Below are 20469 nucleotides of genomic sequence, written 5' to 3' on the forward strand. Positions count from 1 at the left end.
TCCGCCCGGCTTGGAGCAGAGAGCGAGCGTCTGGAGTAGGAGGACGTCCGCCCGGCTTGGAGCAAAGAGCGAGCGTCTGGAGTAGGAGGACGTCCGCCCAGCTTGGAGCAGAGAGCGAGCGTCTGGAGTAGGAGGACGTCCGCCCGGCTTGGAGCACAGAGCGAGCGTCTGGAGTAAGAGGACGTCCGCCCGGCTTGGAGCAGAGAGCGAGCGTCTGGAGTAGGAGGACGTCCGCCCGGCTTGGAGCAGAGAGCGAGCGTCTGGAGTAGGAGGACGTCCGCCCGGCTTGGAGCAGAGAGTGAGCGTCTGGAGTAGAAGTACGTCCGCCCGCCATGGAGCATGGAGTTCGCTCGTCCGCCTCTACCGTCTGCGACCGCCCGCCCGTCTTCGACAAGTAAGCTTGTGTGTTTTTACAGGGTCCCCACCGATCCAGTCGAAACATTTGGCGCCCACCGTGGGGCCGAGTGCATATTCCCCATCGTAAACACAAGGAACCAGTAAGGGGCACCTCCAAAGAGCGTCAACATCCTCGGTTCAGCACTTGGCACTCGACTCCATCATCTCAACAAATGTCTCCCGGCCGTCCGGCCTCAACTCTCGGCCAGTTAGCCTCAGATATGGGGGATCGGCCCCAAGTCCCTCCCATCCGGCCCCAGCCGCCAGGTCGTTCATCCAAAAAATGCCCGGCCGTCCGGCCAAATTTATTACTCAATCGTTCGACCTCAAACTCGGCCGTACGGCCTCCCCTGTCCGCCATCCGGCCTCGAACTTTCAATCGTTCGCCCAGAAGGACCAGGACGTCCGTCCACCAACTCCACTCCTGGATGTCAAAGAACGCTAGCGCGCGTCCGTCGCTACAATGAGCGCTCGTCCATCCGGCCTTGGAGAGCGCTCGTCCGTTCGGCCTCAATGAGCGCTCGGCCATCTTCCAATAGCGCTCGTCCATCCCACCTCATCAGGCTCCCGGCCATCAGGCCTCAACTTTCGGTCGTCTGGCCTCAACGTGCGACCTCCCATTAATTGGGCCGTTCGACCTCCCATTTATTCAACCATTATTCTCATAAGTGTTCTTTGGGAACAACCATTCTCATCCGAGCATGTTCAACCCACCAGTCCACCTTACAAGGTATGGACACATACTTTCTTTAAACTTGAAATTCGCCATATTCCCTTCATAATGCAGGTAACCCGCAACAATGGCACGAGTGCATGTTTGCAAAAGGGGCTCTCTTCAATCATCCCGCATCAAACATAGAAAAAGTCCAAGTTGATGAACGGAGATTTCCACCGAGAACCACGACCGTCCGCCCCATTAAGACCAAGTTGGCGAAAAAGTGTTCCTCCGCGAACGGAGTGTTCTTCTGAGAACAACTCCCAGCTTGGTTGGGCCATGAAGCAAAGGACCGTCCGCCCCATTAAGACCAAGTTGGCGAAAATGTGTTCCTCCGGGAACGGAGTGTTCTTCCGAGAACAACTCCCAGCTTGGTTGGGCCATGAAGCAAAGGACCGTCCGCGCCATTAAGACCAAGTTGGCGAAAAAGTGTTCCTCCGCGAACGGAGTGTTCTTCCGAGAACAACTCCCAGCTTGGGTGGGCCATGAAGCAAAGGATCGGCCATCCATAACTTAGCCAAATCTGGCATTCAGTAATCAATCAACCGGCCGCCCATAACATAGCCAAATCTGGCATTCAGTAATCAATCGACCGGCCGTCCATAACTTAGCCGAATATGGCATTTATCATCAATCGACCGGCCGTCCATAACTTAGCCGAATCTGGCATTTATCATCAATCGACCGGCCGTCCATAACTTAGCCAAATCTGGCATTTATCATCAATCGCCGGCCGCCCGTAACATAGCCAAATCTGGCATTCAGTAATCAATCGACCGGCCGTCCATAACTTAGCCGAATCTGGCATTTATCATCAATCGACCGGCCGTCCATAACTTAGCCGAATCTGGCATTTATCATCAATCGACCGGCCGTCCATAACTTAGCCAAATCTAGCATTTATCATCAATCGCCGGCCGTCCGTAACTTACCCAAATCTGGCATTCAGTAATCGACCAACCGGCCGTCCATAACTTAGCCAAATCTGGCATTCATCATCAATCGCCGGCCGTCCATAACTTAGCTAAATGTGGCATTCAGTAATCGACCGACCGACCGTCCATGGCCTCGTTATAATTTAGCCAAATATGGCATGCACAATCAACCGTCCGGCCATTTGTCCTCCAAGGTATGCCAAGTCGACCTCCACGTGGACCCAGCAATTCGGGGGCCATCAAAAAAATCCCTTCGCAAAATAAAATCATGCTCTGGCTTGGGGGGCTTATGTACTCACAGGTCCGCCCGGCATAGGCTAAGCGCCCAGCCATTCGGTAAGTGAACGTCCGCCGAAGATGGCACGTCCGTCTAAGATGGCGAGCGTCCAAAATGGCAATCAGGACGAGCGTCCAGCCATTCAAGATGGGACGTCCGCCCAAGATGGCATTCAGGAAACCGAACGTCCCCCCAAAGATGGACGTCCGCCTAAAATGGCAATCAAGTAGAACGTCCACCCATGTCAAGCGCCAGGACCGAACGTCCGAAAAGAACGGTTGTCCAAGCTTTCATGGATCCAGCGGTATTCCAATGTCGCCCATCCAGGCGTGGACAACCCCTTCGCACAATAAAATTATGCTCGGGCTTGGGGGGCTTATGTACTGATAGGTCCTCCCAACATAGTGGACGTCCGCCCAAGGTGGAACGTCCACCCCAGAATCTGGACCAAGTGTCCAACGAGCGGCCAATCATTTAGGAAGCGGACGTCCGCCCAAGGTTGGCACGTCTGCCCAATAATCTGGACCGAGCGTCCAACCATTCAGAATCGGACGCCTACCCAAAGTAGAACGTCCGCCCGAGATTGGACATCCGCTCAAGGTAGAACGTCCGCTCAATAATCTGGACCGAGCGTCCAACCATTCAGAACCGGACGCCTACCCAAAGTAGAACGTCCGCCCGAGATTGGACGTCCGCTCAAGGTGGAACGTCCGCACAAGAATCTGGACCGAACGTCCACCGAGCGGCCAATCATTTAGGAAAGCGGACGTCCGCCAAAGGTTGGCACGTCTGTCCAATAGTCTGGACCGAGCGTCCAGCCAATCCAGAAGCAGGCGTCCGCCCAAGGTGGCACGTCCGCCCAAGAATCAGGGACGGGTTTCCCATCATTCATGAACCGGACGACCGCCCAACCGACCCTCACTTTGTTGATTACACGGTTAAATGCTAATGACACATTAAAGTCCTTAATGAAGATTAAGGTATTATTGGGCCGTTTCCAGGCCCCCAAAAGGTAAAAGCCCATTACAATCAGTATAAATAAAGGTCTCAGGTATGATTTCTAGACAGATTGCTTAGAACGCAACACATGCATGCATTATATAATGCTCTGTCATATTACTGACTTGAGCGTTGGAGTGCCTTTAGCAGGTACCTGATAACGGTTGAAAAACCGTTATTTTTATGCTTAAATTTGATACCAAAAGCAACCTTTAAGACTTAGAAACTAGCTTGAAATCATATTTTTGCTTTAGTTTTGAGAATAAGAGAGTTGAAAGTGAATTTAATGGTTTTATGCAAGATTCCCTTGATTTTGTAGGCTAATTGAATGATTTGAAAGAAGAATTGAAATACCGAATGATTGGAGTGCTGAAAAGTCAACCAGAAACCAGAAAAGTCAACCAGTCAACCAGAAAAGTCAACCAGTCAACCAGAATGCTGAAAAACCAACCAGAACGCAGAAAACGTGTGACCGAGTGGCGCTGAGCGGTAAAATACCGCTGAGCGGCACTTTTCAGGTGCAAAAATCACCGCTGAGGGGCAAAAACAGCAGCTGGGGGCAAAATGGATCATGCGGTATTACCGCTCAGCGGTAAAATACCGCTGAGCGCCATTCTAAGTGGGCTTGGACCGGTTTTCTTTTGTTTTTATGGGCTTGGACTTGTTTTATGTTATTTTTATGCCCTATTTAAGGACTTGCACGTCCTAGGGTTTGTATCTTTGGCTGGGAGGAAGTAGAAACACACTTTTCACCCCTTGGGGGTAGATTGGGAGATGGTGACGGCTCTCCTCTTCTATTTCTCGGGTTTTTCTATCTCTTTCATTCTTTCATTATTGTTCATCTAGGTTCACCATGAATATGGTGAACTAAACTCTGTATGTTTGTTGGGGAATCAATGTAATCTTATGAAGCTCTCATATATGGAATCTGTTTTTACATCTTTTAATTAAGATTTATGCTTTCTTTCATCATTAGTTAGGGTTTTTCCTCTTTGCTTAATGCTTGCATTGTTTAACTCATTCGATGCATGATTATTGGTTTTGTCGATACGGGAACGTACGGGGAAGTCTAGATCCGGGGAATTTCTCCCAATATGATATTGGTTGTCTTAAGCTCCTGCACTTATGAACTGATCATTAGGAATGCTAGGAATTGTATGAACTCGTGATTAGGGAGAAGCCTTCTAGAAAGGTACTTTAGAGAGTGGCATTAACAATGATGATTTGAATGTTGAATTCCTAAAATATATGAGAGTGGATAAGATGAAATTGACCCCCAACAACATATTCATACATAAATTCCATTGAAAGTGTTTATCTTTTGCTTTTTGCCATTGATCAAAACTTCATGCATACATGTTTATTTTCTGTCTTGCATATTAAACTCCAAATATTTCGTCTTTAAGTCTTAGCTAATCAAGAAATCACATAACTAAACTAGGCCGTGAGTCCTTTGGGAAGAACGATACTTGGTCTTACCAAGTTTATTACTTGAACGATTCGGTCATACTTGCCGATTGAAAAACAAGTTTGTGACATCATATTTTGGTGCTCATAAATTTGTCCATCAAGTTTTTGGCGCCGTTGCCGGGGACTCGTGGTTTAACTAGTTAATTTGTGTGATTATTGATTATCCTTGACTTTAAATTTGAATTTCTGTTTTTATTTTTTCTGTTTTTATTTTATTTTATTTTATTTTATTTTATTTTATTTTATTTTATTTTATTTTATTTTTCTATTTTTATTTTATTTTATTTTTCTGTTTTTATTTTATTTTATTTTTCTGTTTTTATTTTATTTTATTTTATTTTATTTTATTTTCTGTTTCCTATCTTCTTATCTTTTCAATTATATCCTTTGATTTTTTCTCTATCTTTTTGTGCTAACAAATATTTTCTAGAGTTTTGTGCCTAATGTTTGCAGGATGCAATTTGGTCAAGAATTTAACTATATGGGCACTCAATTCTACCAAAGTAATCTCAACCAATGGTGGGAACCTCACTCAAGCATGGATCAAAGCCAATTTTGGCAAGCTGCCGGACAATTTGAGAACCAACCACAACAACAATGGCAGCAACAAAGCTTTAAAATCAACAAAGGGAAGCAAGAGATCTCTTCATTTAGACAAGGCATGGAGGAAACACTAGGTCACGCATGGGACAGGTACAAAAGCCTATTACGAAAGACTCCCACGCATGGATTTAACGAAGGAGAAGTAGTCCTAATCTTCCTTGGAGGTCTTGGTTCACAAACCATGATGATGCTTAACGCCTCAGCTGGAGGCAATATCAAATGGAAGACTCCAGAGGAAGCCACAGAAATAATTGAAAACATGACTACTAATGACAATAAGTGGAACAGTGAAAGAGGAGCTCCTATTCAACAAAAAGGAGTTCTACAGTTGCAATCCAATTATGCCTTGATAGCTCAGAACAAGTTAATAACTCAACAATTGGAGAATCTCACAAAGATACTTGAACAACTGCCAAAAGAGTTAAAGACTATTGCACAGGTTCAATCACAGTTGTGTGAATTGTGTGGAGGTGACCATATAAATGGTCAGTGTGCCTTTCCAGCAGAAGCTTTGGAAGATATGAACTTCATGGCCAACCAGTTTCCGTACCGACAAGGGAACTTCAATCAAGGGTTGAAACCACACCCAAGCATTGGTCAAGGGCAGAATGGGCAGGCTGGACAAAATGGGCAATTCAACAAGCAACAGCAACAACCAACTTTATGGCAACAGTTTTCTGCATTTAATGAAAGGTTCGTAAAGATGGAAGAAACTCTTAATCAATTTATGCAGAAAACTGAATCTTCTCAAAAGAGCACTGAAGCTGCTATTAAGAACTTGACGATTCAAATGGGGCAGATTACCAAGCAGTTGGAAGAAAGGCCTGACACGGATTTTGGGGCTAATACTGAGGTTAACCCCAGGGAAGAGTGTCAAGAGCTAGTGAGTGTAAATGTTGAAAAAGTTGAGTTGGAAAAAGAAGAGAGAAAAGAGAGAGAAGAGAAAGAAGAAGAGAAAATTTGTGTGAAGATTGAGAAGGTGAGTAGAAAAAGAAAAGAAAAAAAGAAAGTGAGAGAAAAGAAAAAGAGGACGAGAGAAAAAAAGAAAGAATCATATGAAAAACCTCTTCCTCATCCAAAGAAGTATCATAGGAAGGAAAAGAAATTTAAGTGCTTCATGGAAATCTTCAAGAAATTGGAGATTAAAGTTCCTATGATTGAGACACTACAACAGGTTCCTGGTTTGATCAAATTTCTGAAGAAGTTCAGTAGAAAGAAGAAAAAGAAGATGGAACATGAGCTTTATTGGGTCAAGCTAGTGACGTTAAAAGAGCGCTTGCTGGGAGGCAACCCAGTGATTTAAGAACTTTTAATTTTTGGTTTGGTGATGTAATTTTGAACTTTTGGGTATTTTTGTTTTTGTTATAAGTGTGTTGCAGAGTTTACATCTACTGATGGATGTTAGGCGGAAGAGTATCTACTGAAGGATACTATGTTTGTATACACCTACTGATGGGTGTTGGTAAGAAAGATTTGCATCTACTGAAGGGTGCTGGAGGATTTTGGGTCAGGCTCGTGACGTTAAACAAGCGCTACCTGGGAGGCAACCTAGTTGATTAATTTTTCTGTATAATTTTTGTTTTGATCCTGCTTTAGTTGCATAATAGGGTTGTGCATGAGTGATTTGAGAATTTTATTGCAGGGAGCCAATAAGGGGTATGTTTAGGATGCATCTAGGTCAAGCTAAGAAGGAGAGCACTTCCCGCAAGTGCCGCTGAGCGGCAAACTACCGCTGAGCGGTAGTATCGCAGAAGGGGCTTGGGTTGCCCCTCAGCGGAACCTGAGCCCATTTGGGGTATTTTTATACCCTAAGCTGCGCCTTGGCCTCTCTTTTTAGATTCTTCTATGCACACACTCCTACATACTTTTCCAAGGTTTTCTACAACTTTTTCCTCACCCCTATTGAGAAAATCTTCCTTTCACTCACTTGCTCACTAGTTTTCCATCTAAGTTTGGGGTTGGGAGAGAGCATCATTGATGGGGCTGAGTTTTTCAAAGAACTAGAGTAGGATTTGTTTTATCAATCACTTATGTTTGTAGAATAGGGTTTGATGTACTCAATTGGAAATTTTGTCTGTTATGATGGTTTGCTTATGATTGTTGTTTGATAAGTAATGCCTGATGATGCTTTGATATTGATTGATGTTGAGAATGTGCACATTATATGCTTATACAGGTGGTTCACAAGCATTGTGAACAAATGCAAGGGTTTATGATTGTGATTATGATTCTAAGCAGGATGTTATATGTGGAATGTGAATGAGCTTATATGTGAGGTTTTGAGCTCCAGAGTAATTATTGTTGAATACTATTACTGTGAAAGCATGAATGACTTTGCCCAGGTTTTCTATGATTGAATTACTTGCTTGTTTGCATCATATGATCAAGGCCATTTGTTGATAACCCTTCTATTAGCCAAATTCATAAATTGAGCCCACTAAAAGAGAACACTATGTGTTATATCCTTTGAACCTCTAGCCTTGAACATGATTTGAAAACCCTTGTTGAAAAGCTTTACCTTGAGTTAAGTAGAAAATATTTTGTGGTATTAACAAATGTTCAAGTTTGGGGTTGTTGGAAAATAGAAAGGGAAATTGAAAGCATTGAGCTAAGAGCTAAGAATTAAGTATGTGAAAAGAAAAAGAAAAAGAGAAAGAAAAGAAAAGAAAAAGCAAAGCTCAATGCAAAAGAAAGTTGGGAATAAATAAGAATGATTGTGTTTATATGTTTCTCTTAACTCAAGGGTTTTGTGATCTAGAAAAACCAATTTTCTTGTTAGCCCAGCCACGTTATAAGCCATAGAAAAGTCCTTGTGATGATGCTTGCTTATAAGTGTTTTTGATTGTGGTTAAATGAAAGGCAAAGTTGATTCATGTGATATTGTAATAGTAGAGTGAATGAGTGAATATCTCCTATACACTTGTGTGTTTGAGTGAAACACTTTATCTAGTGAGGATACATTCCATGAACACATAAGAACATCTTTTCTTAGTTAATTGATCATTCATGAAAATAGCATTTGTTGGATAGTATGTGTTTGAGTGATCACTAAAAGCATGTGCACATCTTGATTGAAGTCTTGATGATGAGCTAAATTGAGTATTTACTTGTCTTGAAAGAAGGATTTTTGAATGTGGTGAACCATTATATGGATTGATGGAAGATTGAGTTACATCTTGTTTGCTTGAGGACAAGCAAAGTTTTAAGTTTGGGGTTGTGATAACGGTTGAAAAACCGTTATTTTTATGCTTAAATTTGATACCAAAAGCAACCTTTAAGACTTAAAAACTAGCTTGAAATCATATTTTTGCTTTAGTTTTGAGAATAAGAGAGTTGAAAGTGAATTTAATTGTTTTATGCAAGATTCCCTTGATTTTGTAGGCTAATTGAATGATTTGAAAGAAGAATTGAAATACCGAATGATTGGAGTGCTGAAAAGTCAACCAGAAACCAGAAAAGTCAACCAGTCAACCAGAAAAGTCAACCAGTCAACCAGAAAAGTCAACCAGTCAACCAGAATGCTGAAAAACCAACCAGAACGCAGAAAACGTGTGACCGAGTGGCGCTGAGCGGTAAAATACCGCTGAGCGGCACTTTTCAGGTGCAAAAATCACCGCTGAGGGGCAAAAACAGCAGCTGGGGGCAAAATGGATCATGCGGTATTACCGCTCAGCGGTAAAATACCGCTGAGCGCCATTCTAAGTGGGCTTGGACCGGTTTTCTTTTGTTTTTATGGGCTTGGACTTGTTTTATGTTATTTTTATGCCCTATTTAAGGACTTGCACGTCCTAGGGTTTGTATCTTTGGCTGGGAGGAAGTAGAAACACACTTTTCACCCCTTGGGGGTAGATTGGGAGATGGTGACGGCTCTCCTCTTCTATTTCTCGGGTTTTTCTATCTCTTTCATTCTTTCATTATTGTTCATCTAGGTTCACCATGAATATGGTGAACTAAACTCTGTATGTTTGTTGGGGAATCAATGTAATCTTATGAAGCTCTCATATATGGAATCTGTTTTTACATCTTTTAATTAAGATTTATGCTTTCTTTCATCATTAGTTAGGGTTTTTCCTCTTTGCTTAATGCTTGCATTGTTTAACTCATTCGATGCATGATTATTGGTTTTGTCGATACGGGAACGTACGGGGAAGTCTAGATCCGGGGAATTTCTCCCAATATGATATTGGTTGTCTTAAGCTCCTGCACTTATGAACTGATCATTAGGAATGCTAGGAATTGTATGAACTCGTGATTAGGGAGAAGCCTTCTAGAAAGGTACTTTAGAGAGTGGCATTAACAATGATGATTTGAATGTTGAATTCCTAAAATATATGAGAGTGGATAAGATGAAATTGACCCCCAACAACATATTCATACATAAATTCCATTGAAAGTGTTTATCTTTTGCTTTTTGCCATTGATCAAAACTTCATGCATACATGTTTATTTTCTGTCTTGCATATTAAACTCCAAATATTTCGTCTTTAAGTCTTAGCTAATCAAGAAATCACATAACTAAACTAGGCCGTGAGTCCTTTGGGAAGAACGATACTTGGTCTTACCAAGTTTATTACTTGAACGATTCGGTCATACTTGCCGATTGAAAAACAAGTTTGTGACATCATATTTTGGTGCTCATAAATTTGTCCATCAGTACCCGGCCATTCTCATTGACGTTCGGCTACTACACTGCTCCATTGGACCGTTCGGCTTCTCAAGTTTACCGTTCGTTTAATGCTCGGTCATTTTTCTTTAATGAACGTTCGGTCACTTCACCATGATGTTATTCTTCAGCGTTCGTACTGATTGTGTATTTTCATCCAACGTTCGATTTTGAACGTTCGGCCCAATAAGGTTTGATCCGCAAATAGTGTTCAGCAAATAGCGTTCGGTCATATTAGTGAACGTTCGGTTTTGAAATTATTTATTCTCATTTGAACGTTCGGTCTTGGTGTATGACTGATGATTAGTGTTCGGTTTTGGGCGTTCGTTCTTGGTGTATGATTGATGTTTCGCGGTCGGTTTTGGGCGTTCGGTCTAGTTTCGGTTTGATGACAATGTTCGGCCCAATAACGTTGGATCCAGTTGATTCGGTTTTAACGTTCGGCCTCGCATGATCTCTTAGCGTTCGTCCAACAGTCTGAGGCATTCGTTCCTTTCATTGCAAAGACCGAATATCACAGACGTTCGGTTTTTTTTCAAACTACCGCTCGTCCTGTTCGTTTCCCTTATTCTACCGCTCGTCCCGATTGCTCCCTCTTTACCGCTCGTCCTGAGCACTCGTTGTTCATCGACCGCTCGTCCTGATCATACTCCATCTTCTGCCGCTCGTCCGGTTCGTCCCTCTCACCATCATCAACCTCCCACAATGAGTGCTCCACTCACCATCACCAACCTCCCACTTCACTAAGTGCTCCACTCATCACCACCGTAACAACTTCCACCATCCCACTAATTCCCACTTCAAATCCACTAATGATTCCCCACTTCCACGATCCCCACTTCCCACCATCCTCCAATGGAAGCCTGCCAATTTAAGCAGAGGCATTGAAGAGCGCGGGGGAAGGAGAAGAAAAAAAAAAGGGCTTACATTCCTGACCCTTCTTCAATCATCTCCATCACCTGGGGAAACTGACTTCACCTAATCTTCATTTTTTTCAATCACCAACACACACTGCCGGAGACCCATTTTCAGCCCGCCATATTCATCCCTACCCTTCGGCCATCACTTTCATCTCCAACATTGTTCCACCACTGAACCTATAACCCTTATACATGTTTCGACTGGATCGGTGGGGACCCTGTAAAAACACACAAGCTTACTTGTCGAAGACGGGCGGGCGGTCGCAGACGGTAACGGCGGACGAGCGAACTCCATGCTCCATGGCGGGCGGACATCCTCCTACTCCAGACGCTCGCTCTGTGCTCCAAGCCGGGCGGACGTCCTCCTTCTCCTGGCGCTACTCCACACTCCAAGTTGGACGGGCGTCCTCCCTCTCCTGGCGCTGCTCCACACTCCCAGTTGGGGAGGGGCCGGGTACCTGCTAAAGGCACTCCGACGCTCAAGTCAGTAATATGACAGAGCGTTCTATAATGCATGCATGTGTTGCGTTCTAAGCAATCTATCCAGAAATCATACCTGAGACCTTTATTTATACTGATTGTAATGGGCTTTTACCTTTTGGGGGCCTGGAAACGGCCCAATAATACCTTAATCTTCATTAAGGACTTTAATGTGTCATTAGCATTTAACCGTGTAATCAACAAAGTAAGGGACGGTTAGGCGGGCGTCCGGTTCATGAATGATGGGAAACCTGTCCCTGATTCTTGGGCGGACGTGCCACCTTGGGCGGACGCCTGCTTCTGGATTGGCTGGACGCTCGGTCCAGACTATTGGGCGGACGTGCCAACCTTTGGCGGACGTCCGCTTCCTAAATGATTGGCCGCTCGGTGGACGTTCGGTCCAGATTCTTGTGCGGACGTTCCACCTTGAGCGGACGTCCAATCTCGGGCGGACGTTCTACTTTGGGTAGGCGTCCGGTTCTTGTGTTATGCGAGTCGTCCTGGGTGGTCGCTCGACTTTGGTGCTTAACAAGGGTGAACGCTCGGCCTTGTGGCGCTCGAGCAGCCTTGGTCCTGATTGCCATTTTGGGCTTTGGGCGTACGCCCCATCTAAGGGAGGATGTTCGGTTTCTTGGACGTTCGTCCTAATTGCCATCTTGGAGGGCGGCATTGTTAACCGTTCGCTCGGTCTATGCTGGGAGGACCTATCAGTACACACATCAATATCATTATCTTCATCCTGGGACGAGGAGGATCGTTTTTTTTAGGAACAAGAAAGATCAATCCAAGAAAAGAAGAAGAAGAAGAATTTCGTTTGGAGCTCCAAGAGGTAAGTAACGTCGAATTTTCCAATTTACAATCACTGTTGAAATAACTTGCTCTTCTTGTGTGTGCTATGTTCTGCTTGTGTGTGATTTGTTGCTTGAATATTCCAAACCGCGTATGTATGTATCACGGTCATTTTATTGTCTCCACCATGTTCGACACCTGCAATGAATAAACCATCCACTCATTTTTTTTCGACTTCAAGAGTTTCTTCCATTCCCTCACCCAATGCAACGCTAGATTAAGAAGCAAACTTCCCCCTACTTTCTTTAGCCACCATCAACCGCTCAGATTCTCCACTCCGCTGATCACCGTGAACCACACCAAACCAGGGTCAACCTCCAGCATCATCACCTCTTCATATTCATCTCTGAACCAAAATCTCCAAACAACTCATGATCTTCATCCCTTTCCTCTTCATAAACCTCTGCTCCACCATATTTCCCGTCATCATCCTGCCTCCATCGTGACCCAACCACACTCCCCTCACTTCCAAGCTTCTCTGAAAATTCAATTCTCCACCCCTCACACTACTCACTTGTATTCACTGGAATTTCCATACCTCTATCCTTATACCACCTCCAATACTTGATATCACGGCCCACGGTTATTAGGAACACCTTTCCATTAATCTTCATTCCCCACGGCCTAGCCCCAACTCTTGAGCCCCAATGCTCATAACCACTACCAATACATCACGGGCAGCCAACACCCATCATTATCCATCCCCTGCGGCACCTCCCCAGATACTTCGACCTTTATCATTTACACACGGCCAACACCTCATGATCATGGCCTAGGGACGCTGGTTCCCTCTACTACTCTTGTTCGCAACCACCTAACCACACTTCCCTTTCACTCCCAATTCCTCACCTCCTCCAATATCCATCTCTTCATCCCTACGCCCACTGTTACTAGTAACTACCCATCCTCCATATTCACCCACTACCACAGCCATCTTGACACGGTCAAGCACCCATCCTCCATATTCACACACAGCCAACATCATCACCTTCATCTCCAACACATCTCGCGGCCATCACCCTCACCCGTAACCATCCCAACTTTATTTCCATTGTTTTACATCCAACACCTTATACCGAGGACATCCATCATTCATCTCTTACCAAACCTACCACCCAAAAGCACCGTCATCTTGCCTCCACCGAAAGAACCCTTGATCATCCTCACCCCATTGAACTTAACAGAAACCAGTTTCCAGCACCCAAACACAAGTTCGACAGTGGCGGCCCTGCGATGATGGTGGAGAGAGCTCGACGGAGAGCGAGGACCCTGACTCGGTGACAGCAGCAGCTGGCGCGCGACCGGCGATGACCTTGGCAGCAGAGAATGGTGGAGGTGCGAGCAGCGGTGTCGTTGTCTATACTTCGCGGTGGCGGAGTTTACGCGCACCCAGGGAAGGACGCCACGATGAGTGGTGGTGCTTTCAGCACAGGCGACGTCGCCGACAACCTTCCCGGCTGGTCAAAGAGCTGTGCGGCGGCGCTGGCTATGGAGCCGCCGTGGATGATGAAGAAACCCCAGCCTCCTTTGGTCCCATGCTGAAGAAGAAGAGATCTCTGAATGATGAAATGAAAGGCTCGACGTGGGCTGCTCCTTTCTTGCTGTTGAGGCGTAACTCCTATTCACACTCCCACAAATAACAAGAAAGGTACCTCGGGTCTGACAAGCAAACACCGGGACGCACCTCCAAATTTCATCTTTACACCCCTGGCAGATGCAAAAGAGCCCAATTTTTCTCCATACCTCTCCACACCTCTTGGTTTTATCTCTGCACCCCTACTCTTGTTGGGCTGTTTCTCTTATTTTACTTTTACGCTTTAGTTTCTTAATTTTATTATTATTTGTTTGGTCATTAATTTTTAGGTTTAATCCTTTTCGACATCCCTATTTATGTACGAATGTCTCAATTGGGTCCTCGTTTTTTAAAGTGTATCAAAATGGTCCCTAATTTTGAAAATTGATATCAATTGAGTCCTTTCCGTTAAGTTGGCTGGACGGCGTTAAAAAAATTGATGAGTGGATACTGAGATAACGAACGAACGCTCGTCCACCAACGAACGAACGCTCGTCCATCAGCGAACGAACGCTCGTCCATCAGCGAACGAACGCTCGTCGACCACCGAACGAACGGTCGTCCAGTGTGGAACGAACGGTCGTCCAGCAGTAAGAGGTCGACGAGCGTTCGTTCTCTGGTGGACGAGCGTTCGCTCGCTGGTGGACGAGCGTTCGTTCGCTGGTGGACGAGCGTTCGTTCGTCATCTCAACATCCACTCATCAATTTTTTTAACGCCGTCCAGCCAACTTAACGGAAAGGACTCAATTGATATCAATTTTCAAAATTAGGGACCATTTTGATACACTTTAAAAAACGAGGACCCAATTGAGACATTCGTACATAAATAGGGATGTCGAAAAGGATTAAACCTAATTTTTATTGTGTAATCCCCTTGTAAGATAACCCCATCCCTTTGTACTGTATTTGTCTTGTTTATTTGTCAAACACTGCACACACTCACTTTTTTATAATGAACAAAAATCAAAAAAATAAGTAAATAAAATAATAATAATAATGAATTTGACAAAATCACAAAAAATATGTTTTAAAAGGTTTAGGCACATGTGTGATCGCACGCATCATCCTTGTGCTAAAAACCTTTTCCCTTTCTTCAAAATTACAAAAAATACGTTTTAAAGGTTTAGGCGCATGTGTGATCGCACGCATCGTCCTTGTGCCAAAAACCTTTTCTCTTTCTTCAAAAATGCCAAAAAATACGTTTTAAAGGTTTAGGCACATGTGTGATCGCACGCATCGTCCTTGTGCCAAAAACCTTTTCTCTTTCTTCAAAATTACAAAAATACGTTTTAAAGGTTTAGGCGCATGTGTGATCGCACGCATCGTCCTTGTGCCAAAAACCTTTTCTATTTCTTCAAAAATGCTAAAAAATACGTTTTAAAGGTTTAGGCGCATGTGTGATCGCGCGCATCGTCCTTGTGCCAAAAACCTTTTCTCTTTCTTCAAAAATACAAAAATAAATACGTTTTAAAGGTTTAGGCACATGTGTGATCGCACGCATCGTCCTTGTGCCAAAAACCTTTTCTTTCTTCAAAAATGCCAAAAAATACTGTTAGGATATTTATCCTATTTTATCATCATTATAGTGTGTCAAGGGTTACCCTATTTATCATGATTATATTATGTCTAGGATTACCCTATTTATCATGATTATATTGTGTCTAGGGTTACCCTATTTATCATGTACTTGTGTATCAATTTATTCTTATAAATAGAAGATTGTGAGAGGGATCAATCAAGCCCTCTAGAATTATTTTACAGTTTCAATCTTAAGTTGGTATCAGAGCGGGTCGATCCCGCTCTGGTTTCTGTCTCGTAATATATATCTGTCCGGCGCCATAGTTCTTTGTCGCCCGCCGCTGCCCGCTGCTGCCCGCCGCCGGCCACCGTCAACCGTCGGCCACCGTCGTCCGTCGCCGGCCACCGTCCGGCCACCGTCGCCGGCCACCGCCCGCCGTTGCCGGCCACCGTCGTCCATCACTGTCACAGTTTCCTTCGTCTAAACCCTTAGGGTTTTCTTGTTCTTCGTTAGTATTATTCGTCTTCTTCAGAAATGGCGTCTGGCAGTACTCTTTCCTTCTCTGGAAGTCCATCAATTACCTCCGAGAAGCTAAATGGAAAAAATTATCTATCATGGTCTGCTGCCGTTGAAATGTGGTTCCTTGGCCAAGGGCATTATGACCACCTTGAGCGAGATGGAAGCTATGTGCCTACTGAAAAAGCTGATCAGTGGAAACAAGCAGATTTCCAGTTGTGTGCCCTGTTATGGCAATCAGTGGAACCCAAACTTTTTGTATCTTTGAGGGCTTTCAAAACTTGTCACTCGTTTTGGAAGAAAGCCCAAAGCATTTATGCCAACGATATTCAACGTCTCTATGACACTACGAATAAACTTGCATCTCTTAAAATGGCAGACCATGATATGGTGTCCTTCATGGCTGAAGCCCAATCTGCTGTCGAAGAACTTAGGATGTTTTTGGAAGTAGATCCATTAGAGGATATAAAAAAGAAACTAGACAAATTCTACATGGTGTTGATACTTCGTGCCCTACATCCCGATTTTGATCATCTCAGAGATCAACTTCTAACTAGTCATGAGGTCCCCTCTATGGAAACATTGACCACTCGCCTTCTGCGTGTCCCGGTATCTCAAACTCAAGAAGCGCATGAACTAGTGGAACCATCTGTCATGGTTGCCACACGAGGAAGAGGAGGACGTGGCACTAGAGGAGGAGGACGAGGAGGTCGGGGACGTACTCAATGCACATATTGTAAAAGGATGGGTCATACTCAAGAGAATTGCTACTCCTTACATGGTTTCCCTTCCAAAACCGCCAATATTTCGAAGACTGAAACTTCCACTTCGAAAACTGAAACCTCCACTTCTATGTTTTCTGAGGATGAATATCAAGAGTATTTAAGGTTAAAGTCTAACAGCTTGGCACAACCATCTCAATCTCCCAATACATCAACAGCCTGCGTTTCTCAATCTATGGAATGTCAAAATTCATGGGTAATTGACTCAGGTGCTTCTGATCACATTTCTGGTAATACCTCTTTGTTCTCATCTATTTCCTTTCGAGAAAAACCTCATTTCATAACCCTTGCAAATGGATCTAAAACTTCTTCCAAAGGAGTTGGTCATGTTTCTTTGTCTCCCTCCCTCAATCTCAACTCAGTCCTTTTTGTCCCTAATTGTCCTTTTAATTTAATTTCCTTAAGCCAGTTGACTAAAATGTTAAATTGTTCAATAACCTTTGATCATAAATCTTTTGTTATACAGGAGCGTGGTTCGGGGAGACAGATTGGAGAAGGATATGAAGCTGGCGGATTATACCATTTTGGATCTCGTCCAAGGGTGTCTTGTGTTGCTGCTCCTAATCCTAAAGTGCTACATGATCGACTTGGCCATCCTCATTTGTCCAAATTAAAAAAGATGTGTCCTGAACTTAGTGGTCTCCAAACCTTAGAATGTGAGTCATGTCAATTAGGAAAACATGTTAGATCTTCCTTTCCTAAAAGGTCTCAATCAATATGTAATTCTAGTTTTTCCATCATCCATTCTGATATATGGGGACCTAGTCGTATCTCCTCCTTTGGTTTTAGATATTTTGTTACCTTTATTGATGAATATTCAAGATGTACTTGGGTTTATCTTATGAAAAATCGTTCTGAATTGTTAGCTATCTTTACATCCTTTTTGAATGAAATCAAGAATCAATTTGGTCAAGTAATCAAAATATTAAGAAGTGATAATGCAAAAGAGTATTTCTCATCCTCCTTTTCTGCCATCTTGAGTTCCCATGGTATCTTACATCAGTCTACTTGTCCTCATACACCACAGCAAAATGGTATAGCAGAACGAAAAAATAGACACTTGGTTGAAACTGCTCGTACCCTTTTACTTGGTGCCCATATTCCTGTCCATCACTGGGGGGATGCCATCTTAACTGCATGTTATCTTATTAATAGGATGCCCTCCTCCTCTCTTGATAATAAAGTCCCTTTCTCCATTTTGTTTCCTAATGATCCTCTCTTTCATACATCTCCCCGAGTGTTTGGCTGTGTATGTTTTGTTCATGACATGTCTCCAGGTCTAGACAAACTCTCCGCTCACACTCTCAAATGTGTCTTCTTAGGCTATTCTCGACTTCAAAAAGGATATCGGTGTTACTCTCCTGAAACTAAGAAGTATTACATGTCTTCCAATGTCACATTCTTTGAACAGACTCCTTACTTCTCTCCATCTGTTCAGGATGTTTCTATCCTCCAGCAGGTCCTTCCTATTCCAATGGCTGAGTCAAATAGCTCCACTGTCTCTGTCATTCCCAGTCATGATCACAATCCTTCTACACCTGTTTCTCCACATACTGAGATCATCCCACATAGGGCCCCAATGGATAGTCCACCTCCCCAAGACAATGGTGAATCTCCTACTTCAGATTCTTCTCCCTCATCACCTCCTCCCACGCCTCCTGGTGCAAATGATTCAGCATGGCCTATTGCCCTCAGAAAAGGTACTCGTTCCACTCGGAACCCTCATCCCATTTATAATTTTCTAAGCTATCATCGATTGTCGCCCTCCTATTTTTCTCTTTTATCCTCAGTGTCCTCTGTTGTTATACCCAAGAATGTGAAAGAAGCACTTGATCATCCTGGATGGCGACAAGCTATGATTGCAGAAATGCAAGCTCTTGACCACAGTAATACTTGGGAGTTGGTGCCCCTTCCCCCAGGAAAAAAGGCGGTTGGTTGTCGATGGGTGTATGCAGTTAAAGTTGGCCCTGATGGCGAAATTGATCGGCTCAAAGCTCGGCTTGTTGCAAAAGGTTACACTCAGGTTTATGGTCTTGATTATTGTGACACTTTCTCTCCTGTAGCCAAGATGACTACTATTCGTCTCTTCTTTGCCATGGCAGCCATTCGTCACTGGCCACTTCATCAATTGGATATCAAGAATGCCTTCCTACATGGTGATCTTGAGGAAGAAGTTTATATGGAGCAACCTCCAGGGTTTGTTGCTCAGGGGGAGTCTGGTATGGTATGCAAATTGCATCGATCTCTATATGGCCTCAAGCAATCCCCACGTGCTTGGTTTGGAAAGTTTAGCTCCATTGTTCAAAAATTTGGGCTAAAACGCAGTGAAGCAGACCATTCAGTTTTTTATTGTCATTCTTCTCTCGGGAAATGTGTTTACTTAATAGTATATGTTGATGATATTGTCATTACAGGAAATGATGCTGTTGGAATATCTCAACTAAAAGAGTACTTGTGTAGACATTTTCAAACCAAGGATCTTGGAAGTCTCAAATATTTCTTAGGCATTGAAGTAGCGCAATCAAAAGATGGACTTGTAATCTCCCAAAGGAAGTATGCTCTTGATATATTACAAGAAACAGGCATGATTGATTGTAGACCGGTAGACAGTCCCATGGACCCAAACCAGAAATTAAGGACAGAAGAAGGTGAATTATTCTCCGATCCAGAGAGGTATAGGAGGCTGGTTGGCAAACTGATTTATCTCACTATTACAAGGCCAGATCTATCCTTTGCAGTTGAAGTGGTTAGTCAGTTCATGCAGGCTCCATGTATTGACCATTGGAATGCTCTCATTCGCATTCTAAGGTATGCAAAGAAGGCTCCCAGGCAAGGATTGTTATATGAAGATAAAGGAAGCATTCATGTCTCTGGGTATTGTGATGCAGATTGGGCAGGTTCACCTATTGATAGACGGTCTACAACAGGATATTGTGTTTTTCTGGGAGGAAACATTATTTCATGGAAAAGTAAGAAACAGAATGTAGTAGCTCGATCAACCGCGGAAGCCGAGTATAGGGCAATGGCATCACTAACATGTGAACTTATATGGGTGAAACAATTCCTTCAAGAGGTTAAATTTTGTGACATCCATACTATGAAGATGTATTGCGACAATCAAGCTGCTCTCCACATTGCATCAAATCCAGTGTTTCACGAGAGGACTAAACATATAGAAATTGATTGTCATTTTGTTCGTGAAAAGTTGTTGACCAAAGAAATATGTACTGAGTTTATTGGGTCAAACGATCAACTCGCAGATGTATTGACCAAGTCATTAAGGGGTCCTCGGATTGAGTTTATTTGTTCCAAGCTTGGTACATACAATTTGTATGCTCTAGCTTGAGGGGGAGTGTTAGGATATTTATCCTATTTTATCATCATTATAGTGTGTCAAGGGTTACCCTATTTATCATGATTATATTATGTCTAGGATTACCCTATTTATCATGATTATATTGTGTCTAGGGTTACCCTATTTATCATGTACTTGTGTATCAATTTATTCTTATAAATAGAAGATTGTGAGAGGGATCAATCAAGCCCTCTAGAATTATTTTACAGTTTCAATCTTAAGTAATACGTTTTAAAGGTTTAGGCGCATGTGTGATCGCACGCATCGTCCTTGTGCCAAAAACCTTTTCTCTTTCTTCAAAAATACCAAAAATATATAAAATCATCAAAAACTAAAAAAACATCTACTTTTCAAATTACAAACAATATCGCCTTGCCATAACTACGTGATCCTTGATTCTCCACCAAAAATGGAGAT

General features: G+C 43.4%; 1 long non-coding RNA gene across 1 annotated transcript in view; it reads right to left on the reverse strand.

The window, feature by feature from the left end:
- LOC148206059 (uncharacterized) overlaps positions 1-20469 on the reverse strand; it is a 35721-nt gene that overhangs the window by 3018 nt on the left and 12234 nt on the right. The gene's annotated exons all lie outside the window — the stretch shown is intronic.

Source organism: Vigna umbellata, chromosome 1, assembly GCF_029865625.1.
Source record: "Vigna umbellata cultivar VRB3 chromosome 1, Vumbellata_1.0, whole genome shotgun sequence".
Lineage (NCBI taxonomy): Eukaryota > Viridiplantae > Streptophyta > Magnoliopsida > Fabales > Fabaceae > Vigna > Vigna umbellata.